This window comes from Paroedura picta, chromosome 9 (genome assembly GCF_049243985.1).
Source record: "Paroedura picta isolate Pp20150507F chromosome 9, Ppicta_v3.0, whole genome shotgun sequence".
Classification (NCBI taxonomy): domain Eukaryota; kingdom Metazoa; phylum Chordata; class Lepidosauria; order Squamata; family Gekkonidae; genus Paroedura; species Paroedura picta.
The window spans coordinates 46,500,972-46,527,340 of NC_135377.1; the positions used below are offsets into that span (position 1 = coordinate 46,500,972).

The 26,369-nt window shown below is 41.2% G+C and overlaps 1 long non-coding RNA gene across 1 annotated transcript; it reads left to right on the forward strand.

The window, feature by feature from the left end:
- The first annotated feature begins 3,940 nt into the window (after positions 1-3,940).
- LOC143844882 (uncharacterized) lies at positions 3,941-21,421 on the forward strand. The gene is made up of 3 exons (XR_013234173.1): positions 3,941-4,025; positions 17,294-17,489; positions 19,106-21,421. It is a non-coding gene; the product is annotated as an uncharacterized LOC143844882 (long non-coding RNA).
- The last annotated feature ends 4,948 nt before the right edge of the window (positions 21,422-26,369 follow it).

Genomic DNA, 26,369 nt, shown 5'->3' on the forward strand with positions numbered 1-26,369 from the left:
AGATTGTTCCCTAAAGTCTCCTAGCTGGGGATTATAAGGATTGAATGTGGGTTATCTGTTCACACAGCTATTTGCCTGGACTGGCATTTGATATTTAACAATGTTTTCCCAGTACATTTAAGATTTTCTATACCTGGAGTTTATTTGATCTGCCAATACAAAGGCTAACGTCTTACTGACTTTAGATATCTTCAGAAATTCTTCCTTGAAATAGCCACACACTATTAATTAGCCACACCCAAGTAGATAGATATACCTGGGATTAGAACAAAGTTTCTAAGCATAGTTTAATAAATGGTCATATCCGGGAACACTATTTTATTTTATTATCTTAGATTAAAAGTATGATTGACTTAAAGCATTCCATCTGATTATCAAAAGTCCTGGAGATTTCAGTAGGAGTTATTTTCAAAATTGTATTAAGGACTGGGCCTTGTGAAGGTGAACAACCCAGTTAAAGGCAGTATTGTTCTTTGGATTTACATTTTTAAAATCTTTGAAATATACAAGGAACTTAGAGAAGAAAGTGACCTTCTATGCATGAAATACAATATCGACTCTACTCAGTCCAACATAATGAAGAGAACAAGCTATCAGCACCTCCTTTCTCAAAGCAATCAGTGATAATTTGCAACCAGTGAGAGTAATCAATATTCAGGAGTAGTTCTTGTTGACACAACTAATACCATCGATTTCTTAATCTTTGTTAACTTGACTGAATTTTCAGTGCAATAGTTTTTAACATTATGTTTCCTATATACTCTGTCATAGCCAAGAGACATATTTTTTTTCTAGGAAATGTGCATCCACCTTTTTGTACTCTTGTTTCCCCCATTCAGAAGGGGCAGCAGCAATAGAAGAAGAGCTTGATTATTATTATCTAGAGCAGGGTGGGCCAACTGCTTGAAGCTGGAGAGGTGGGTTTTCTTTGGCGAAGGTGTTTTCCTTGTTTCCCTGTTGCTGTTGTGGCTGCTAATACTGGGCAATGGTGACAAGGCTTTCACATGCAGGTTCCCATAGTACTTAAAAAAAATCAGCAGTTTAGTTGCACGGGGGGATGCTCATTGCTTAAAGCTGGGCAGAGGACAACCTTCCCTGTCGAAATTGCTTGACTTCTCACCAACCTATGATAGAGTTGACTAGTCCATTGGTTATTAAACCTTTTGGTGTAGGGAAGGGCACTAACTGGCTTATCACCCAAACATCAGGCTGAACTAGGTCCAGTGTGGTGCTCAGGAAGCAATGTTCGAAGAAGACATGTTCCCTAAACATCTACCAGACTTTGGCTGGTTTGTTTAATCTGTTCAGGGCACTTCACCCCCATATTTAACCTTTCGGTTTTCTTTCCCTCCTCTTCAAAGCAGTCAAGAGGAATACCAAATGGCCGGTTGAATGGCCGGGTTAAATGACTGGGTTAAATGGTTGGGTTAAATGGCAAACATTTCACTCTTAGGTTTTGCTTCCTGTCACTTTGAAGGAGGCCAAACCAAAGGACTAAATGAAGCCCCATTCATGGTGATTCCTGCCCTCCTTTCTCTGGCAGCAGCGTTCTGTTCCTGGAGAAAAAATGAAAGGGAATCTCTTCCGGGGTGATTCCCCACCTTTCTCCTAGTCATGGAGAGGCATGTCCAGGAGAAACATGCCTGACTGGACACAGAAAGTCTCCACCAGAGAGTGAATGGAATTTATCCAGACTTTTCTATCTACACAGCAGTTACCCAGGACTGTCTGTGTTCTTTGCCAAAAATGGAACAAAACCAGCTTGAGAACTGTCAGACACAAGGCATGGAAACCCCAGGAGGTACACAAATAGACAACTATGATGCAGACAAGCAGGAAGAAAACCTAGTTCCCAACAACATTGAATCAGGGCAAATAACACCCTAAGCCATATGCTGGGAAAATTCTTCCCTCTGTCTGGCTGGAATTTGCTACCAACCCTTTTTGCAATTGACAAGGCAAAGTGCCTGACAAGTAAGAAGAGAAAATTTTAACCATTCATATTTTTTAATTTAATTTTATTATTATTCATATTTTATCCGTTGTGCTGGCTTTGTCAGACTAGCCCAAATTCTTTACAAAGTGTTGATTCAATGATTTGGGGAAACGTTTTAAGAGGTTCTTTGTTTGATGATGTTAGTGTCTTTGTAGTTTAATAAAGACAAATTGGAGTAATTTTTGAAAGACCCAGTAGAGAAGCTTTGAAAAATGAGTACATATTGTGCATGTACAGTAAGAAAAACTAAAGCTCAATTTTAGATCAATCATCTATGCAGAAACAATCTGACACAGAATTACATTCATAGAATCATAGAGCTGGAAGGGACCTCCAGAGTCATCTAGTTCAACCCCCTGCACAATGTTGAAACTCACAACTTCCTGCCTATCCACAGTGACCCCAATTTCATGCCCAAGTGATCCCCCCACCAAAGATCTCCAGAATTCTGCCTGGATTGGAGGGATTCTGTTTGAACTTCATCACATGTCTGCTGCCTGCCACTGCCTGCTGCCACCTGCCACCCTTCTAAGGGTTGGGGAGTGGGGGGGGAAGGGAGGGCCCGCCTGCCGCCGTGTCCCGTCTTGTGACCAGCGATTTTGGTCATTTTAACATAGCCTGCAAGATGGAACTCTTCCACCAGGCATTTGGTTGAGGCCACCAGAGAAATCAAGGGGCTGTATAACATTAGTTGGATAGGGGAACGCCCCAATGCAATTTTCAATCAATGTGTGATTTGGGACTCACCTTAAAAATTGGGTGGGAGGGCAAAATAGTCTCCTGAATGTGGTGAGGAAACAAGACAGGCTTCAGTATTCTTTCCCTTCCATCCTGTGTAGTTTTGCTAGAAGGAAATGGCTGTGTAGAGGGCAAGCTGTTTGTCCTACTGGCAGCCACATGTGGACATGGGGTAGAAAGGAGTGTTGCTGAAGCCATTCTTGTCACTGTGCCACATTCAGGAGCTCATCCCCCACATTTCTAAAGATGAGTCCTGGGTCACATATTAAATGTGAGTGCAGCTCTCTTCATGTCTTTCCTAATGAGCTTCTTGATCTAATCAGATCCATGGAGGCCTTGCAAAAAGGGAGGTGATCATGACTAGGGGTCCTGCGAATTTCACATCAGTCATGTCTGAAAGTCAAAGTTACCTTGTTTTTCCATGACAATTGTACATGATCTGATCACCAGGTCTATTACTTTCCATAAAATGATTTGAACATCTGCAAAACAGGTTTGCTGTGTCCTGCCCCCCAAATAGTGTATTTTAGGGCCTTTCTGCGTGCCATAAATATTGTGAAATGCTTACCTTCTGCAGAAGCCATGTGTTTGGGGGTTTGGATGATGTCATCAACATCCAGTGCCCCAGCAGCAAACTGGTAGCTACATCCTCCATTTAAAAAGGCTTTCAAAAGGACTGGTTTAACAGGTTGGCTTCTAGGGTCTCCTGCAGTGGGTGCCCCCATCCCTCCATAGGATAGAATGGAGGGATGGGGGCACCCAGTTCGGGAGCCCCTGAAAGCTGACCCCATGGAAGAATTTGATGTTTGGAAGGGAATCAGGGAAGAGCCTCCCAGAGCTACCCTCAAATCTTGGAGGCTATACCTCAACCCCTACTCCTCCAGGCCCCATGAAAATGTGGAAAAGCCAAAATTCCCATTTTAGTCAATGGAGGAAGGGGATTGGCTGCCTGGCTTGATTGACAGGCAGAAGAGAGTCATCTAGTTCAGAAAAAAAGCTATATCATTGTATAAAAAAGCTATATCCCCAATACAATGATATAGCTTTTTTCTGACGCACATGAGATACACTCTCAGCACAGAATTATATAATAGTGAAGGTATGTATGGGGATATCCTGTTGGTAATATGGGCAATTTTACTCTTTAATTCTTCAAAAGTAGTCTCCTATTTTTATATTACTTTTATATTATTTTATTATTTTACACAGTGGTGAGCCAAGGCATATGCCATAGGAGGTGGTCTCCAAAAAGTCAAAAATGTACATATATTGGTTGGAGCCATAATTTACAGTAAGTCACCACTCATGAATGATTTACATATTAGACTCTCCTTTTTAATCATGCTCATTCTGATATTTTTCATTATTTTCCAGGATCCCATTCAACCACTCAGCTACACTTTATAATGAGTTTAGACATTTTATATAGAGTGTATTGTTACAATTTTGACTACTGAAGAAGACCCAGTAGGGTCGAAATGCGTTTGGTCTTATGTGCTGTTAGCTCTGTATAGTTTTTATGTAGTTTTTATTCTGTTTTTAATTGTGCACTATAATAAATAATTACCATTTTTACATTATTTTATTGTACAGCTCAACTTCTGTTTTCCTTGCCAGGCACTCATCTAAAAAGGCCCTATTAAATAGGGGTAGTCACATCCAGTGCTGGCGAGGCATAAAAACCTAAAGAAGTGTGCGTGTTGGCAGACCCCACAAGGAGTTGGTCCTGCTCATCAGTCAATATTTAGTCCTTTCAGTCACTTATAGTTACCTGAAGACTGCCCAGGTACCTATGAAAGGACTTGGGGAAATGGGAACTCTGCAGGCTGTTGCAGGGGCTCACGTTTCACTTTATCTGTTGTGTCGAAAGTTATTTAATTATTTATTTAGATACTTGGTAACTATTCCAGGAGTGCAAAAACACCCTGATCTGGATAGCTCCAGCCAGCCCAATCTTGTCAGATTTCAGAACATAAGCAAGATCAACCCTGGCTAGTATTTGGATGGGCATGCTTGCAGGAACACCATGGTCATGACACAGGGGCAGGCATTGGCAAACCACTGCCGAATGTCCCTTGCCTGGCTGCCAGAGAATTCTAGAATCTCCTGGCTGCACTACACATGCCATACGATCAATAAATGAATGAATGAGTGAATAAATAAATAAATAAATAGTGCAAAAATCTCTCACTGATTTGTAGGTGGCCCTGTTTTGCTCATCTAGTCACTGGCAGAGAATACAATCATAGGTGGTATGAAAAATCATTGGAGGAAGGAAGAATTTGGAAATTGTCACCTCCACATTTCTCCTCTGGGATTCTACAAGAAGAATAGCCGGCTTTTGATACCCTGCTTTTCACTACCCAAAGGGGTCCTCAAGGGGCTTCCAAACACCTTTCCTTTCCTTCCCCCACAATACACCTACCAGTGAGGTAGGTGGGGCTGAGAGAGCTCTACGAGAACTGTGACTAGCCCAAATTCATCCTGCTGGCTATGTGTGGAGGAATGGGGAATCAAATCTGGATCTTCAGATGAGAGTCTACCACCACTACATCATGCTGGCTCTTTGGGCCCTAAACAGGTCATTTATCTCTTCTTCCTCTATTTTTTAAAAAATTAACTCTCAACTGCTCTTAACACACCATCCTTTCTAAAACATACTTAGTTCTCACAGATAATAAAGTTATATTTTTCTGGATGCCCTGGAAACTTCCCTGAATATGTAGAACCCCCCCAGCTTGTCTATAAATAGCCTATAAACACCCCTCTAAAAATCATATGTAGTGATTAAAACCAAAAGAAACGAGATGCTTAGATCTCTTTTGAAGGTAGATGCTGGTTTTGAAATTACATATAGGAAGCAGAGGGAATTCTAGAAGAAAAGGTGCTATAAGAAAAAAATGAGGGAAGTAGATGAGAACAGAGGATGGGATTTAGTAAAATAAGGAAATGTGGGTAGCTTTCTTGTAATTTCAGTTCTGTGACGGGGGGATTTTTGTTGGCAGAGAACATAATGTTCTTTTTAATCCAAAGCGCCGCTAAATTTCAAGTGGATTAAACAAATGGGTGTGATTTTCAGCCCCCAAAATAGGTGCTTCTTGGCCCAGGCCCCCTCTTCTTGGCTGGTTCCTGTTGGGGGGAAACAGCATTGCCCACTAGCAGTAAACACAAAAACAAAACTGTCTGAAGTGATTTCATCTTTCTACATTTATGGAAAATGACTGACAATACATATTTTTAACCATTATATGTGCCATCCTTCCTTGTTATGGTCTGCTGTTTGTTTTCTTTTACAAAATTAGGAGGAAGGAGAGAGCTAAAATGGCATTATTCCCCAATGGTAATGTTGTTGAGGGTGACTGTAGTGGATGTTTTTCAACTAAATGACACCCAAATTGCAGGAGTGCTAGTGCTGACATTCTACTGAAGACCACCCGAGTTTCAAGCAAATTGGACCAATAGGCCCAATCCTATTATCTCATGAACAGGGTTCCCCCTGCCACTCTATTCAAGGAGAAGAAAGGGCTTCACTTTCACAAAGCATAAAGGGAAGCAGGAGCCAGATAGAGTGACAGCTTGGCCAGCCAGGCCACTGTCCAGGAAATTCACAGAACAAAGAAAAACAAGATGCCTGGTGGTGGTGGGTAAACCCCCAAACATAAAAAAACAAACAAACAAACAAAAAACACTTGGGTCATAGTATTTTTATAATGTCTAAGAATCCTGGATTCATATGCCCATTTCAGAACATCATGGTAATGACCCCAAACAGCAATTTTCATGTGTATTTTCTGCTCAGGAATGCTGGAACGCACAACCCTAAATGCGGGTGCTAATATCCCTTTCGCCTCCAGCCTCATCATGTGGCTGATTAATAATCCAATTGTGCTTGACTAATGATCCAGTAGAGAGACACCAATAATGGTTTTTTATTTCTATGGAAAATATATAAGTAAAACATAATTTAATTTATTCCAAAAATGGTAACCCATTTAAACAGTATTTCCCAAAGGATGGATCAGCACTTTTAACTGTGATGCAGAATGAATCTATAAATTACAGACTAAATATGGCCCAGTATTCTGCAGAGAAAAAAACCCCCTATAAGCAACAGGCTTTGTATACAGATGTATATCATTTTCAAGCCAAGTGAAGCAAATAAAAAGAAACATTCTAGGTATTCCTGCTCTTAATTAGTCAGGGAGAATTTCATTGTAGTAATTACATAAGAGATAAATCAGTCATTGATGTAGAATAGGTCCTGTAAAATTTAAAATGAAAAACATAATTTATAATGTGGCAAGCTGGTATATTAAGAATATTTAATGTACTCACCCTAAGTGAGTAAATGAAATATATGAGTAATATAAATGTAAAATGATATTAAATAAAAAATAAAAATTAATGACAATGAATTATTCATTTGATGCCTCTCACAAACAGAAAAGCTATCAAGCATTTTATCCTGATCAAGACAGTACCTAAAGATAAAGTATACAAAAAGTTGGATTTCAAAGTCACTGGCAGACCTCTTTCTTTCTTTCTTTCTTTCTTTCTTTCTTTCTTTCTTTCTTTCTTTCTTTCTTTCTTTCTTTCTTTCTTTCTTTCTTTCTTTCTTTCTTTCTTTCTTTCTTTCTTTCTTTCTTTCTTTCTTTTGGCTCAGGCAGTTTACATAAAAAGTAGGGATAATACAGTGTAATTCATAACAAAATAACCATAACAATGGGAATCATAACTGAAGACAATGAGTATTATAACATTATAACATTTCACATGACAACAATAATTTCCTAACCAAGATTCCATTGTCAGTTCAATTGGGTTCAGATTGTGGAGAGGATGTCTGGGGGTCCAGCAGATGATGTTAACTTGGTCAGCCTCAACCAAATGCCTGGTGGAAAAGCTCTCTTTTGCAGGCCCTGTGGAATTGTGGGAGTTCAGGTAGGGCCCTGATCTCTTCAGGGAGTTTGTTCCACCAAGTGGGGCCAGGACAGAGAAAGCTCTGGCCCTAGTTGAGATCCTGAACAGGGGGTGGTATCCAAAGCTGGGCCTTCAGGGCATAGCGGTCTGAGCATGGGATGACATCAGTTGTCATCAGATCCACACCTACCTCGGCACCAAAGATCAAATTGAGGGTGTGGCCAGGCTGTTGGTTGGGGCAGGTAACAAACTGGGGGAGCCCCAGTGTCACCATGGCTGACACCAGGTCCATATTGGCATGGATACTGAAGTCCTCCAGAACTATAAAACTGGGATACTGCAGTGCCTAGGCTGCCATTGTCTCCAGCAGGCTTGACAGGGCAGTTGTGTCAGGTAGACCAACCAGATGGCCAAGATGCCCATCAAACCTCAACCAATGCTGACATGCTCTGCTCCAGAGATCACTGCTTCTGAGAAAGCCCTGTGGAAGAAAGCCTCCTGTATGATTGGCACCACTCCCTACCATTAGGCTGAGATTGATGTACAACTGAGAACCCTGGTGGAGCCGAATCTTTCAGTGTGACTGTCTCATCCTCTCTTGATTACACACGCCAGGTCTACCTCCTGCCTTATGAAGTAGTCTCGTAGGGTAGAGGACTTGTTAATTGACCTGGTATTGCACAAGATCAGTGCCAGCTCCGCCTTGGCCTCCACCCTCACCTGTTTGGGGATGTGACAGAGATCAGAAGAGCAGTGAGTGTGCCCAGGTCACCAGCTGTGAAATATCCATGACTGAGGGCCCACTGGAACTTCATATCTCCATGCCCTTGGTCTGTTTCATCACGGACAAAGCCCTCCCACCAAGGGCTAAACGAATTATTTAGTCGTGAGCCGCGGGCGTGTTAAGGATAGTTCTTGTCAAACAAACTCTCCTTTTTTTGCATTGAGAAAAAATTATCTTCAATATTTCTAACTTTGTTCAGACTATATACATTTTACAAAGAAAGTATTTTTGTGTGTGCAATCCTGTCCATGCTAAAACTTACAGTCAGTATACTAAACACATTATAATGTGGCTCAGGAATTGTGTATTTGTAAATGTTATATTAGCATATTGGCAAATTACTCATGTTCCCCTGTTCTGCAAACAGACTGGCTGATTCTCAAAGGGTTCTGCTGACTCAAGTTCCATGGCTATCAATGAGATTTCCTTCAGATGAGTCATCTGAAGAGAATCACAATTGTATAATTTGAGTGATAAAAAGAGGAAGTATTCAATCAGAGAAAAAGATATCTGCAAAAATTTGGAATATATTATAAAGATGTAATTTGTTTCTGTCACTGGACTTGTATCCATTCAATAGTAAATAGAACTCTAGAGGATTCTGTTAACATATATGCATCAAAATAAAACTACTTGTGTACTTGGTTTCAGAATTTTTTGTAAGAACATCTTTCCTGGAGGTTCTTTGAATAAAATGTCTCAATAGAGCTGTCATGAACAATGAGTGTTTGTGGTGGGCAAGAACTCAGTTAAGTGCCAGAATGGTGGCTTTGCGGCAGACAGCCCTTTAGGAGTAAGGATGCAAATGCTGAAGTGACCGATAATCAGTAAGTGAAGGGTTAAATTCTTCACTGTTGCAGGAAGCTGAATGACAGGCTGCTCCAATGGCTCTGATTGGCCAGTAAAGGATGGGAGAAAAGTCTTATGAGCTGTATTGCTGAGGGAAGAGTTTAGATTCTGACAGAACTTGCACTGAGGGAAGATCTATCTGTGCCTTAGCTATGTAACATTGATGGGATAGTCAGCTGTATTAATTACAACAAAGATACTATGCCACATGGGCAGTGAGGAAAGAGAATTTTAGGGCATTTCCTCACATCAGTTAAAAAAGCATTATGCCAGCTGAATGGCAAAGTGCACTTTTTTTGCACTTCTGAGCCCCTCCTCGCGTTTTCTGCCGTCTCACCTTTGTCTGTGCCTTTTTGTGCTTCTCACCCTCCACAATTGCTGATGAAAATGGCAGAAGAGAGCAACGTGCCTTATACATATTGCACTTCCGCCTGTCAATCAATTGCTGATGAAAATGGCAGAAGAGAGCAACGTGCCTTATACATGTTGCACTTCCGCCTGTCAATCAATGCAGACAACCAATCCCCTTTCTCCATATTTTAAAGGTCTCACGATGCCAGCTATTTTTTTAAAATGCATACTTCTCTGTTGAAATGCCTATGCATAGAATCATAGATGCATAGTGCTTTTTTGAATGCCACCCGTTATGGGATCACTAGTCCTTTGAGACATTTAAAAACTAATATCATTCCTCATTTTTTTTGGGGGGGGGGCTTTAAGGAGGCATGCTTTGTGTTACAACTTTGGGAAAAAATTCTTTTATTTCTGGCATTGCCTGCACACTTCTCCACCTATTTGTTGCTCCAGGAAGTTAGCCATTAAAAAAAAAAAGAAATTTCTGTCCCCAGGAACAAGGGAGAAGGAAGCAACTCTAGTGCGTTTTAGTCTCCATACTTTTTCCCTGCTGGTTACTCTCTAGTAACTAGCACTAAATAGGTTGGTGAATCCACTTTATGAGATTCTCCAATTAGCACTTTAAAATGGAGGATGTAGCCAACCAGTTACTGGTCAGATGCTGAATGTTGGCAACATCATATGGAGGCGCCAGAATATGACTACGAAAGGTAAGCATTTCACTATATTTAACTATATTTAATGCCCTTATTTTTGGAGTGGAAAATTTACCTCAGTGTGAGGAAGTGTGAAGGAGGCCCATCATGGGCTCCTTCCCCCCTCTCTTCCCCTCTGGTACTATGCCAAGATGAAAAATATAAGTCTTCAATTGCAATTAATAATGACTCTCAATGTAAGTGACAATAAAATTTCCTTTCTCAGTAACCAGAATTCTTAATCAAAATTAAGATGACGTTAAGAATACTAGTTAGCAGGAAAGGCATTAACGTCAGTTTAAATTATTGTTTTGAAGTATCAGCTAATTGGACCTAAGACTTCTATCACAGAATGTCATGAAAGTGAAGTGAAGAGGGAGCACGTGAGTCTGGCAATTTACCAGGTTTTTGATCATGATTATTAACTTATAGTTTGTTCATGGTGTCTAAACACGTGATATTGGGATTGGTATTATCAAATGGGACTGCATGTCTGTCAGTATGATCTTGTTGGCAGGGTGATCTGAGCTGTAGCTTCCTTGACTCATGGTGAGTGTATTTTAAAATTTATGTTCAACTTATAGAAGAAGAAAAAGAATTGGTTCCTATATGCTGCTTTTCTCTGCCCAAAGGAGTCTCAAAGCATCTTACATTCACCTTTCCTTTCCTCTCCCCACAACAGACACCCTGTAAAGTAGGTGAGGCTGAGAGAGCCCTGATATCACTGCTTGGTCTGGCCAGGTCACCCAGCTGGTTGCATGTGGGAGAGAGGGGAATCAAACCCAGTGCACCAGATTGGGTTTGATTCCCCGCTCCCCCACATGCAACCAGTTTGGTGACCTTGGGCTGACCAAGCAGCCAGATTAGAAGTCTGCACTCCTAACTATTACACTAAGCTGGCTCTCTAATATAACAAGACTTCCAAGATGTGGAAAAATAGATTATTTTTTCAGTCTCTCTTCATCATTAGTCTCTACAGTTCAAAGAGAGTCACAGTTCAATGCGTTTTCTCAGTTTACTGACAGAAACAGCTCAAGGAATGTTCTTTATGGATTGTTTCCACAGATGACTTAGTTTTTCAGTTTAATAGTACTTAGGTAGAAGCCCTCTTCTCTTAGTTTTCAGCTTCCTTGTCCTGAATTCTCTTTGAAAAAGTATGATACAGCATGCAGCTTTTAGAAAGTACTAGGGGTGTGCATGAGCCTCTTGTGGTGCAGAGTGGTAATGCAGCAGACATGCTGTCTGAAGCCCTGACCAGGAGGCTGGGAGTTCAATCCCAGCAGCCGGCTCAAGGTTGACTCAGCCTTCCATCTTTCCGAGGTCAGTAAAACGAATACCCAGCCTGCTGGGGGGTAAACGGTAATGACTGGGGAAGGCACTGGCAAACCACCCCGTATTGAGTCTGCCATGAAAACGCTAGAGGGCATCACCCCAAGGATCAGATATGACCCGGTGCTTGCACAGGGGATACCTTTACCTTTTACCTTTTAGGGGTGTGCATAATGGAAATCCAACACTATGCACGTAAATTGCTGTTTCAGGTTGTTATTGTGGTCTCCCAGAACAGTATTAGGAATCCAGAATTCCTAGTGAAACAAAACTTAACCCCCATAAATTCATGTTGCTTTGAATTCAGGTATTTACCAAACCAGCAGTAACATGCGCATGTACTCACTGTGTTGTTCTTTGATTCTGCTTGTTTTCCCAGGCAATGGCATCCTGCCTTTGACTTTGAAACTGGCAAGGGTCTTGTACACTTAGCCAATCAACTATCCTCTGTGTGCACTAAAATCACAAGACCACAATAGTTATTTTTATAGGCAAGATTGGTAGGTTTGCCAGTTTGGCCTGGTAACCAGCAGGAGAAGTGGAGGGGACATGGAAGGGATGCCATCAGCAATAGTGTGATGCCACTTATGAGGAAACCTGGAAGTGATATCACACCTCTATAGGAATCTTGGAAAAATCTATAGTAACATTATGGAGTTTTGAGTAATTCCTAGAGAGGACTGTTGTCACATCTGGACTTTCACAGAAGTGATGTCGTGCTGTCACCAATGACATTTTTTAAAAAGTCTTCCACTAGTCATATCCTAAAGTGGAATCAAAAGCAAAATGTTTATATATACCACAGACTGTTTTCTAGAATTATATTCACCAATCCATCCATAATTGTTTCTGATTGCTGAGATTCTGTAACAACAAAATTAAGCACTGGTAGTAACTGTAATGAGAGTTACACCCTTCTAATTCTACTGGAGTCAAGAAGCTAAGGAGGATGTAACTCTCTTTAGGATAGCACTGTAAAGTTCTTGTGGAATTTTGAAATATTTAAAGAAGTATGAAAGAATGCCAAACGGACATCTCTGCAATTTATCAAAACTGCTGATAAATTGTTTAAAAAGAATGCATTTAACTGTTTGGACATATGCTCTCCCCATCACATGTTTTAACATTAAATGTGCATCTATGAATTATGGGTTTCAAATAACCATGCATTTTGGAAAACATAATGGGCCATTCCACACAGAAAAAAAGCGTTACGGCAGCGCAATGTTGTAACACTAAAAAACCCCGCACCTCCCGAAATTCCTCACCTGCTGGCTCCTCTGTTGCCGTCCCATGCTTCCTGGCATTTTTCAAGCTTGCTTAAAATGGTGAAGGAGGGGAACACACTAGACATGCTCCTCTCTTCCACCTGTCAATCAAGACAGGTGGCCAATCACCATTCTCGCTCTTTTAAAGGGACTGTGATGCCCGCTATTTTTTTAAAATGAGACTTATTTGTTTAAACGCATATGTGTTTATTCATGGATGCATAGGGCTCCTTTAACTGCAATCCCTCTTGCAATCTGGAGCCTTGAAGCTTTAAAGAAACTTCTTTGTGGGTGATTTTTTTTTTTGGTGGGGAAGAAGCATGCTTTATGAGCAAACTGATGGGGGAAAGTTTATTTTGTGCCCTGCCTAGGTGATTGTGTGTCTATTCATTGCTCCAGGCAGCTTAAAAAAAAAGAAAGTCCCATTCTGGGTTAAGAGAGAGGGAGGCAGGCTCAAGGGTGGGCACTGGACCTGGAAATCTCGCTACTTCAGCCACTTTGATAACGCACATGTCTTGTGCGAGTGTCTTGCTGGCTGCTCTCATCCTGCTAGCGCTACATGGCAGGGGTAATCCAGATTTGTAGATTCCCCTGCAAGGGCTTTAAAATGGAGGATGTAGCTCCCAGTTTGAATGTAATGCTGGATGTTTTCAACGTTGTGCAAAATGCCAAAAATATGCCATTTGCAAAGGGTAATACTCTGACTTTTTAAATCGGGCGCGGAATGGCCCAGTGTATTCCATATAACATGCAGTGTATCTGTTGGGCATTTACTACTTTTTTCTTCTCAGGACTCTTAAAGTGTAAAGTATTCAGCTTAACTAGATCATGCATAAGCACTAAAAGGAAGCAAATGTAGCAATGAATGACATGGACTTCTATTAAATTGGGAAAGGATTGCTGTAAATTCTTTTTAATGGAGGTGCTTTAAACTGGTACAAATTCCAGCTTTCCTTTTGGTGTCAGATTCCATATTTGAGTAATTTACTGTGTGTGGTTTTGAGTCAAGTTTTCAAAGAATCAAAGAATTTGGAAAATTAAGTATGGTGAGTCATTCCTGCTCCTTTTTTTTGTGTTACAGCTCATTTTCTATATAATGTTTTATAGGACAAGCCATTTAATTGGCTGTCTATTAGGATGTCCCAGCTTAATCTTCTGTGGAATGTAGTCAAACTAATTAATGGAATTTCTCCAAAGTCATTACAGAATGTCACATTACATACCACACTGCTTCTTTTTAAATGCTTCTTACAAACCCAAATATTCTTGGAACACACGTGTCAGTAATGCAGTAATGACTTCCTTCTTGTACGATGATCATAAGCATTGCAGCTTTAAAGGAAGGGATTAACTGAGTTTTACATAAAGGGTTTTAGCTGTGTTCTAATGTAGTGGCTTGTCATATTATACCAGTGCTGAGACCAATACTGACAGATATAATTTTATTCATTAGAGCCGTTTTTCCAGCACATGCACACATTCTTCCTATGAGAGAAAAGCCTTCAGAAGAGCTTTTGGGAAGGAAGGACTACTGTCCATAAAGCTGTGAACGGTTCCTTGGATGATGATGATGATGATGATGATGATTTAATTTTTAGACCGCCCTTCTCCCAATAGGTCCCAGGGCGGTTTACAACATAAATAGTTAAAACACAATAAAATCCCCATAAAAACCCCAATTAAAAGTTACATATAACATATAGCAGCGGTGTTCACAATTCTGATCTTAGTTCAGCCTGGTGGAGAGCATAATGTTCAGAAGAGGGTGGCACCAATATGATAGATCTAACCATGATCTCGATGTTAGAGATCTCAATATTGGAGGGGATCCTCTGATGGATTAGTGGGAGAACTGCCCTGGCCTCAACCATATGCCTGGCGGAAGAGCTCCGTCTTACAGGCCCTGCGGATAGGATCTAAGGATCTAAGGATCTAAGGAGCTGTGGGTGTCCCTCTGCACCCCCAAAACTGTGGAATAAAAAGGTTCTACCTCTTTTAACTGACAAGGGTTTGGTCCAGACTAAATTTCCCAACAGTAGAATAGAATTTTCTTGCCTCACCTCCCAACTGTAGCCCACTGATCTGCATGAAATGCTGCTTGTGGGAAATAAGGGACCCTGAAGAGTAATATGAAGAGGTCTCAAAAGTTGGAAGGGGAAATTGGTGAAAATTGCAGTGATGTCTGAATCCATTCCAAGAGATATAGAGCTGGATAAATCTGCTACAGCTGACAGGATGCCACTTTTTGCATCCTTAATGATTTTAAAAGTCATTACTTGGAAGCAATTTATGGCTGGATTTGTGTGTGTTTGTGTGTGTGTGAATTTTCATGTTTGCATTTGGTTTAGTTTTATGGCCCCCATTCTAGAAACATGTTTGGATTCTCTTTGGCACTGGTTCTTTTTGTCATTTGACTTCTTTGACCATTAGGAAGCAAGACATTTTTCCCCATAGGAAACAATGGAGACAAGGATATTTGTGGACACCTTCTCTCTCTCTCTCTCTCTCTCTCCTTTGAGGAGAGGCTCCATCAGCTATGCTGCAAATTTGTTGCATGAAGTATAAACTTAGGTCAGATTTCCCATTGAATTTAATGACTCCAAAGAGTAAATATTCAGGAATTATGAATTTTGCTGAATCAATTTGGGTTTAGGTTTTTTGCTCCTGAATCAAATAGGAGAATTGGGTTCAGCTTTAAAAGACCCACCAACCAAAATCAGCATTGATTTGTTTCCCCTGGATAATCTGTGCTGAATTGCACACCGTAGTGCACACGTCTGCTTTGCACTTAAAGTTTGCAACAGAAACATTAACTGATTACACTACCAGTTTGATCTGCTATTCATCATTCTTTTAATGGTGTTATGACATCCTAACTCCACCAGATATATAAGTATTTATCTCAGTGGACTCAATGAAAGAACAGGAAATGTGTCCTCAGAATAAGTACTGTTTATGTTGCCTTTCAGTAGCATGGGGTTGAAAACAATTGTTTTCCTTACTGATCTTAACCAGAGATGAATAGGAGCACTAAACATTTACCAAGGCTTCAATACTAAAGAGGCAAGCCACCTCTTCCCCACCTCATCACTGTCATGCCACCATGTACAAGATAGCTAACAAAAGTGCTCTTTAGTAAACAAATTTACCTTCCTGTCAGGTTTAGAAGTGGACACAAATGTGTTATGATTTTTACCCCTGATTTTAGCCAAAAAGTTGAGATTTTGGCTGGTCAACCATTACAAATTTTCACATGTTTTTTAGCACAGTACATGGTGATTTGTAAGCAGATACAGACTGTTAGAATGATAATCACCCCGTACCAAACAGCAGCTTAAGAGTTGCTAATTTCTACTGGGACTTGATAGCAAATTTTGTTCAGGTCATGCTTCCCCCCAATGACCTACTGAAAATAAAAGGGGTAGTGGTAGGGATGAAGCAGCCCCAGGAGCCCAGCTACAGTAGATGGCTGAGTGCCAGTGGGCATTTGATGAGATAAGCAATTCTTCAACACCAAGCCCATTCTCCACCACCAAGCCCTTTGTTGTACAAGCAGATTCTAGTGATGTGGAATGGGGGCAGTCCTCCTCCAACAGAGGGAGGGTGGGCATCTGTACCCTTGTGCATACCTGTCCAAAAAGTTCAACGAAATGGTGAGGACTTTATCATGGACCTTCCATCCAGCTGAGAAAAAACTGTCCTGTGTGTGGCCATTGACCTGTTCTCTAAAAAGCTTACTTTGTGCCCTGTTCTTCCCTTCCCACAGACCATGAATTGACATCCCTCTTCGTTCAACAAGTCTATTGGTTCCACAGTTTATTCCACACGGTGGTCTCTGACTGAGGTTCTCAATTCATTGCCAAGTTCTAATGGCAGTTCCTAAAGTTGTTGGGGGTGGGGCACACACTGAGACTAATGGTCAGACCAAAAGGCTTAACCAAAGCCTTGAACGATATCTCCTGTGTTTCATTAATTATCTGCAGGATGATTGGAAAAACCTAATCAGACTTGTTGAGTTTGCATGTAATAAAGTGGTCTATGCTAGCACTGGCATGCCCCTCTGTGATGTGCTGGTGGTGCCCACTTGGGCCCCTGGCCCTGATAGCCCACCAGACTTAACAGCATGGGCTGCCTGCATCCAGGAAGCCTTGAAGCAACGAAGGCAGACTATAAACTGAGAGTGGATAAAAAAGCCTCCCAGAGCCCCTGTCTACCAAGCACCTCCATTGTCAGCAGCCCTCATGCAAATTGAGGCCATGATTCATGGGGCCCTTCCTTGTCTCCCGTCTCATAAATGAGGTCACTATAGAATTTCTCGTCTTAAAACTTATAAGAATGTCCACCCTGTATTGCATTACAGCATTGCACTCCTGAACCAGACAAATGGCATTCTGCTCTTGATGCTCCAGTTTCTGTTTACATGGATGAACACAACCACTAAGAAGTCAACAAGATCTTGGACTCCAGGGTGCATCGAGGCAAGCTCCAGTACCTTGGGGACCGGAAGGAATTCTCCATGGGGGGAACGTGAATGGGTGGAAACCGTCCACATTCAGGTACCCAGGACTTTCAGTCTGCCAATCCACTAAAGCCCTCCCTGACACCTATTGCAATGGGGGGCTGATTTTGGAGCAGCAGAATGTCAGAATGCTATGTTTCTGTCATCCTTATCCATGGTTCCTCTATATATTTGTGAAACGGCCTGTGGGGTGGAACATGACTGGATGTCCAAGATGGAATAGGGCCAATCAGGGTGCAGCCTGGCTGCACCCTTAGCCCTGCCCCTGCAGCTCCCGCCCTCTGTCCCTTGACTCTAGCCTTTTTGCTCTCAGACGCACCTCAGTGCCTGGAGCCAGCAGCAGGTAAAGAGAGAGGGCCCTGGGCAAAGGGTCTGGTGGAGGGCCTGCTAACAAGGGCCTTCTGGCCTGCTAAGCAGGGCCTGCTAATGACTAACAAGCTGGCCAGCCCCCACCCATCCCACTTGATCTGGCTGAGAGCTGCGGCCCAAAGCCACCTTAAGCTGCCTGGCCGGGGGCCTTTTCAAGGCCTGTTCTTAGGAACGGGCTTTAAAACTAGCCATTATTAATAATAATGTTGTGATCTTTTAGCCATTTAGCCATGTTTTATTGCCTGCTGCTTTGAGATTTAGCTTGTGTTCACTAACTGATCAAAGACAAGCTGATTAGGAAAAGAAAATGCAGAGGGGTTTTAAGTAAGGACAGTACAGATTGAAAGTAAAGGGTTTGCTTCATATTTTTACTGCCCCTCCTATTCTGTTCATGCTTTCCTCATATGGCTTGTAAAGGAACACTCTGTACTTTTTGATATCTTCTGGTCACTTAGTGACGTTTTCTCGTAAGCAGTTATTGCATTTAGAATACTAGGAGCCTTCATGGCCACTGCTGTACAGAGTATCCTTTTCTCCCTTCCAGGTTTTCTATGCAAATTTGTTTGTTTAGAAAAGGTATACACTGCCTATCTAGACAGACAGTAAGATGTGGTAAAATCACAAAACAGAATCACAGTCATTACAAAAAAGCAGAACGTTCCGCACCTTCAATGTGCTTTTGCAGCTGGATTTTCCTGTGAAAATGGGGAAAGCTACTACTAAACTACTATGAAAGTGTATTAGCCAACAAGTGCGGAATGAACCACAGAGAACCTCAGGCCAGAAATAAATGGTAAAACAAATGAAAACAAGCCTTGAATTAAAAGCTTGGGTCCCCAAACAGAATTGGGCAGGATTCAGGCATGCCCTAAGGTGAAGGGCATTCCACAGGAGAGGGGCCACTGCTGTAAAAGCCTTGTTTCTGGGTGACACCCACCTTGTTGGAAGGCAGGGGCACAGAATGCAGGGCTGGCAGCAGGTGGTAACCCAGCCCCAGGCTTCTTTGAAAAAGATAGTCAACCAATGAAGAGCTTTCAGCACAGCTTTGACCATGCTGTTCAGTAGTTAGCAACAAGGACGGGGAGCGTGTTCAGCGTCTGTGGTTTTGAAGGTTTGAATTTTGCAGCTAAACATTCTAGAACTCAATCTTAAACCTGAATCTGATTTTTAAACTATTTTTGTTGTGTCGATATTTATTGTTCTTTCCCATTCTTATGGATAGGATAGACGGATATTTTTTTACAAATCAAGCATGATTTCTCTCCTCCTTTCTTCTCTTTGCAGATTTGTAGTCTGTGGATGAGTTCTTCATGGCTTGAAATTTTGCACTCAGATCTAATCAAGCCTAAATAAAGGTCTTCCCCCCTCCTTTCCCCTATGTTTCATATTCTTCAAGTACCTTTAGAATAGGTGACCACATGATTCAGCCATCATTCTTCTTCTTGCTCACATCTTCTGAACACTTCAACAAACATAAGCTTTCGATATGAGGAATGACCCTCACATTCAGAACTCTTGAGAGCGGGGGATATGCCTGTGACATCATTATGCCTGTTTCTAAGAGCAAGGTCCTTGATTGAAAAAGAGGAAAGCTGGAGCATAATGGGACTAGAGCTGGAGTGAAAATTGGGAGAACAATATAATCTCGCACTCTCTCAGGTGTCTCAATCGCATGTCTATTTCTATTCCCATGCACTAAGGGGGGAAAAATAACATTCTAGTCCTGATTTATTAATGGAATGTACCGGCATCATGTTATTTATAATTTAGGCTATAAATGGTTTTCAGTTTGAGCAAAACGAATGATACTTTAACACTAATCCCAAAGCTAGTGTGAAATGTAATTTTTAAATGGTTCTTGTTTCTCCAAAAATTATGCACTGTGAGCATGCCGTTCTATTTCTGTTTGCTTCATTAAGTTACAAAACATCAGTAACAAAGTGTAACATTAAATGGATAGCACCACAGCCGGGGAGTAAATAAAAAAGTTAAATGCCAGAATAGGAGGCTGAATGGAAAGGTGGACAAAGAATGTATTTCACAGGAAAAAGATACATTATTTTTGGTTTGTAACTATATTATCACTATACCTTTTCAAAATCAGGGGTCATCGCTTTGAACCAATGAAAATATGTATTTAAAAGAACTGTCATTTAATTTATGCCGGGAATGAAGTAGATCCACTATCTACACAGAACCTGAAAATGACGTAATAGGTATTTATGTTTTCTGTCTTTGCAATTATTGTGTTGGTCATTTTTTAATTGGCACAGCAGAATAGCACAGTTTAGCAAGACAGTCCTAATTGCTAACTCAGACCATTTCTGTACTGGGAACTTTGCTGTCCTGGCTCCCGTGCAGCACAAATCCAAATGCTCTCCCATGTGGGAGCAGGAAGATGTGGGGTAACTTGCCCCAGCTCAAACTCCAGCGTGCAGCCTGACATGAAGCCTCTGGTGTGAAAATGACCTCAATATATTCAAGTTCTAAAACACCCAGTACAAACATCTCCTCAAAGCCTAGTTAGAATGCTATAAAGAACCAATGAAAATATGTATTCAAAACAACTGTCATTTAATTCACACTGGGAATGAAGGTTGTTATTGTCATTGTCATTGTCATTGTCATTTTATTTATATCCTGCCTCCCCCCAGAGGATCGAGGCAGGTTACAATTAAACAAATTAAACAAAAGCCTGGATAGGTAAGGGGGAAAAGTCTGTAAGTATAGGAATTCAGGGAAGACTGGGGAAAATTCTAGCTCTAACAAAATCATTTTAGATGGGAAGTTATCTCTATTATATTTGAGCACATAAACAAGGAATAGAAGGTACAAAGCAAAACATTAATTTTAAAAGGACTATATTAACTGTGTGAGTGGTTGATCAAATAATATAAAAGATAATGTGAATCTGAAATAAGTAAAAGAAGCATGGAATTGACTGTGGTGTATGTAGCCTGTAATGCATTCTCTGCTTGGAATTTCTGTAGTTCTTACAAAAATAAAGAGATGAGCCTTATTCTAGGTACTAATTGGTTGGCATTAGCCCTGTGCTCAAAGATCTGCACTAATTACCTATTTTTTCCCCAGGCACAATTCAAAGTTCTGTTTTTTGCCTTTAACACCCTAAACAGCTTGGTGCCAAGGTACTCGAAGGGCCATTTCCCCCTGTATTAGCCAACCTGCCAGTTAAGAACTGATTCTCAACCTCTGCTCAGTTAAGAACTGATTCTCTCCCCTGCTTTCAGAGGTGAGTCAGGTGGTGGTAGAGACAGGGCATTTTCTGTCATGGTACCTCACCTCTGGAGCGCCTTCCCCCTGGAAGCTTGCCTGATGCTTATTGTATTTTGTTCTAGGGATCAGGCCAAAGTGCATCTTTTTAACCCAAGCTTTTAATTAGATGCTTTACCAGCTTTTTAAATGTCCCTCTTCTGTTTTATCTATAGTTTTCATGCTGTTTATTTCAAATGGCTTATTTTTAATGGCTTGGTTTTATATTGTTACATTGTTTTAATTATAAACCACCTCAAGCAGGACTCAGTAGAGGAAGCATAGAACAATATCCTAAATAAATAAATGCTTGTAAACTCAGATCTCTGAACCGTGGTAGTTAAAGGAAGACACTTTCTCCAAGACCATCATGGAGATGCCTCTACCATTTTAGGAATTATATTATCTTGGTTTGCAAATGCCCTGGGGCCCCTACTCCTGATAAGGGACACAAACGGAGGGAGAAGCTCCTCCCCGTTTGCTGTGCTCTATTTTCGTGTGCCCTCTCCCTTGACATTTGGGCTTTAGAAAACAGCATGGAGGCATGTGGAATGGGAGCCCTTCCATCAGCTGTTCTGATCAGCACTGGACTCCACAACATTTGTGGGATGTAGTTTGCAAACACTAGTACTGCTGTAACTTTCCGTTTCCTCCTATGCCATACTGAGTCTGTAATCCCAAATTTATTTACTTGAGCATATTCCACTGAGTTTAGTGGGGTCAGTTGTTTCTCAGTGAAACTGTTTTAATTCGTGGCGTCCTTTTCTCACATTTGCTGCAAAAGAGTGCTTCTAAAAATAATTACAGACATGGTAGCAAAGGGCTACAAGCGAGCCGTTTATCTGTGGCCTTGATCAGATCTTGCTTTCATTAGCCAGTTTTGTCACCAGATGCAATAATCAATACAATAATCCATGAAGCTTGGATCTTTGTGTACTGCTTAAATGTAGCCATTTAATGGAAAGTCATTTTGATTGTTGTTCTGAGTAGTGATCATGTACTGTGAGATTTCTGAAGAGCTCTATTGATTTGGAGAAAATCAACTATCCCTGGTTGAAGTCAGAAGTAAAGAAGCAGTGCAGGATGCTAGTTCGCATAAGGGTTTATGCACAAGTTGGATAGCCAAGATGTGCCTTTTTATTTCTGGGTCTAGTGCTCAAACTATCTTTTTAGCTAGATGATTTCAATATCTTCCTTTTCCCTTCTTCTCCTTTGATTATTTTTCAGTCAATGTATTTTTTTCATAAAATAATTATCGCCTGTAAGATTTTTTTTCTCCATGATTTTACTGTAATGTTCTTTCTTTCCTTTTTTATGGCAATGCATACTTACTTGGAAGTAAACACCATTGCAGTCTATGCAACTTATTTCCTACGAAATTGCTATTTTGCCAAAACTTGTTCATTCAAATGGAGTATATTTTACAGGCATATGTACCCTGCTTTTCTCTACCTGAACAAGTCTCAAAGCTGCTTACAATCACCTTCCCTTCCTCTCCCTACAATGGCACCCTGTGAGGTAGGTGGGATTGAGAGAATTGGAAGAGAACTATGACTGGCCTAAGGCAGCCCAGCAAACTTCATGCGGAGGATTGGGGAATCAGACCCAGTTCTTCAGACAGTGTCTTCTGCTCTTAAGCACTACACTATGCTAGCTCTCTGGAAAGTGCTTTAAGTTCTGCCCAGTACAGGAAAGTGTCCAGCATCAGAACAAGAAAATCAGCTGCTTGTTTTACTTTCTATCTCTTCAATCTATATGTGCAATATATCCTTATGGGATTAGTTTTAGATGAAGGTGGAATGAAAATTGGTAGAAGGAACAATACCAATTTGAACTATGCAGATGACACAACATTAGTAGCAGAAAATAGCAGAGATTTGGAAGGGCTGCTGGTAAAGGTTAAAAGGGAAAATGTCAAGGCAGGATTACTAATGAAAATAAAGAGTAAAATAGTGACTACTGAAGGTTTACATGAAGAAACTGAAATAGTTTAAGGTTTTCTATTCCTTGATGCAATCATCAATGAAAAAGGAGACTGCAAACAACTAATCAGAAGAGATTCAGGCTTGGAAGGGCAGACATGAAGTAACTAGATAAAATCCTTTAAGTATAAGGAAGTGTCTCTGGGAACCAAGATCAAGATAATTCTTATTACAATTGGACAATGAAGAAAGCTGACAGTAAGAAAACTGATTCCTTTGAAACATGGTGTTGGAGTGGAGCTTTACGGATACCATTGTCCACCCAAAAGTGAAATAAATAGATATCAAATCAAGTCTAAATTCTCCCTTGAAGCTAAGATGACCAAAGTGAGGCTGTCATATTAAGGTCATATTATGAGAAGACAAGAATCACTGGAAAAGACAATGACACATAAAAAGTTGAAGGTAGCAGGAAAAAAGGAAGACCAACATGAGATTGGCTCAATGAAGATGCCTAAGCCCTTGCTTTGCAAGACCTGAGCAAGGCTGTTAACTATAGGATGTTTTGGAGATCATTAATTCATAGAGTCACCATAAATTCAAAACAACTTGTGATAGTACATAAAACACACCCTTTGTTTCAAAATGTAAGTATTGCTGCCATTTTGTTTTCAAAGATGGCTTTGAAAATTAGAAATTGAATTTGTTTAAAAACATAAATGTTCGGTTTCTTGTGCTCTAGCCAGTATTCATTTAGGACAGATGGAAGTTATTAGTGATAGTCTGGTAGCTCCAAATTTTATTTAGTCCTCCTCTATCCACTGGAGTTAATTCATGTAAGTCTTCTTATTCGGTGTGCTTTATGTAGCAAGAGCCTCTTGTGGCGCAGTGGCAAAGCAGCAGACATGCTGTTTAAAGCTCTGCCCACGAGGCTGGGAGTTCAATTCCAACAGCTGGTTCATGGTTGACTCAGCCTTCCATCCTTCTGAGGTCAGTAAAATGAGTACCCAGCTTGCTGGGGGGTAAACGGGCAGGCACTGGCAAGGCCACCCTGTATTGAGTCTGCCATGAAAACGCTGGAGGGTGTCACCCCAAGGGTCAAATATGACTCAGTGCTTGCACAGGGGATACCTTTGCCTTTATGTAGCAATGGCATCACCAGTAACTAGCACTGGATTATATTTCAGAACTGGATAATGTCAATATCCCCAAACAGATAAGCCTTCAATTTAACCTTTTCGCTGGATCTTTCAGTTATTTCTTGAAAATAAATAGTTCTTAGTTGAGCACAGGGGGAGGGAAAGTGGCCTGGTGCATTCTGATCTCAGAAGCTGAACAGGGTCATTACTTGGATGGAGATCACCAAGGAAGGCTCCACAGGGGAAAGCAATGGCAAACAACCTCTGCTCCTCACTTGCCTTGAAAGCCCATTGCTGGGAGTGCTGTAAATTGGCTGTGACAAGGCAATACTTTACATACACAGCTGAGTGCAGTACAAGTGTCTCGGCCTGTACACAATTCCTACAGCACATTTGAATATAACCAGTCATGCAAGTCTTCAAAAGAGGGGATGGTGATTTTTGCCAATATCCCCCCTCCCATTTTACCCACCTCACTTTGAACCTATGGTATACCTTAAGATCTGCTTTCCTCCAGGAACAAAACTGAATTGCATGGGATAAGGAAAGAGGAAAGTCCTGCTCTGTAAGGTCCACAAATGGTTGCATACACACCAATGCCTGGAAGGCCATCATCAGATACTGATATTATTGAACAACTGTTGAGGCCCCGATGGGCCTCTGACCCACCACAGTGGAGCATCACCATCTTCTCTTTCTTTTGTATTCTGGAAATGGTGGCAAAATAGTTCCCCAAACTTATTGGGTCCTCTTCCATCTCTAAATTTAATCTTCTTCAGTTGCACGTGGCCTCCTGCCAGAGCAGAAAGGAAGGCCACTGTTTGTTCTTCCATGTAAGTGACTGTGGCAGCAAGAGCAGCTGCTTCCACTTGTTCAACCTCCTCCTCTTCCTGTGGGTGGGCACAGTAATGGGAGCCCTTGCCCTGAGGGGGTTGAGTGAGCAACTGGATGAGTGAACAGCAGTCTGGGCAGACATCATCATTGCACATATTCGAGACAACTGAGCAGGGGCAATGTCATTTGGCCATCTGTGCTGCTTACTCACTTGCCAGCTTACTCGAAGATCTCCCTTGCAGCAGCAGAGGTGAGTTCAGTCCTGCTGCTGAGAAGAAAGGGGCAGATGAGCATGTAGGGTGGATGCTCCCAGTAAGAAAAATCACTTTAGCCTTATTGTATGGGAGTGAGGAATAGGAACCACCCCCCACCCGTCACCATCTTGCCCTCCCCCAACCCTGGCACTGTTCCTGATCCAGGCTTGTGAATTTTAAAAAACATAATCTTCAGTGTGGCAGAGCTTTTGCCACCTTTCGTATGGTTTGAAGCCTGCAGTCCAAACTGCAGCATTGAATGCACAGTAATATGGCCAGTACTGACATCAGAAAGAATGCCACTATTCTCTATCTATATTTAAAAGATGCCTTTGCTGTGTTCAGTATAACTTAATTTCAATCTTACCACAGGCTTATTCTCACAGGTACTTATGTTTGCAGGTTGAATTCAATATTTGTCACGAAGGGGTTTAAAAATACCATTCCGGATATTGTTCTAATGCTTATTGCATTAATTTTCAGAGATATATCTAATCATAACTTGAGCTGTCAGGCCACGATTGGGGCTTGAACTCACTTAAGTGCGAATTCCACTTTCCAATGGTTATCCAGAAAAACATTTAAGCAATATTTACTCTTGTCACTGTTACTATTTCATGGTGACAGCTGTGTGTGGGCTTCTGCATCTGCCCTGCTTCAATACCCTCCCACAGGTCCAGAAAGTAAGAATAGATTGTGTTGATTTAAAGGCTTGTAACGACACACATTTCCATGATCTCCTTCTTCTGGAGTGCAGTAAATTGCCTGTCTTTGACCTGAAACATGTAGGACAGAGGTCACGTGTGTGAGGGATACACTTGCATGTTTATTCGTGAGTTTACTGCCATCAGATAGTAACTCCTTTTATGAGATAATTACTTTATCACTTGCTGAAACTTTTCATATTTATTCCCAGGATGCATTTCAACAGCTGCTCAGCAGTGCATGGTAAGGAATGTGGTGGCAGCCTGTGACAAAAAGATCACCCAATTAAACATAATTCATAGTAGATTATACTTACAAAGCTCTGTACAAATAAAACCTCAACATATCCTCAGGGAAGCACTGTGACTAATGTAAAGAATGCATAGGGGATTTGTTGACATGAGCAGGGATTTCTAGCAACCTG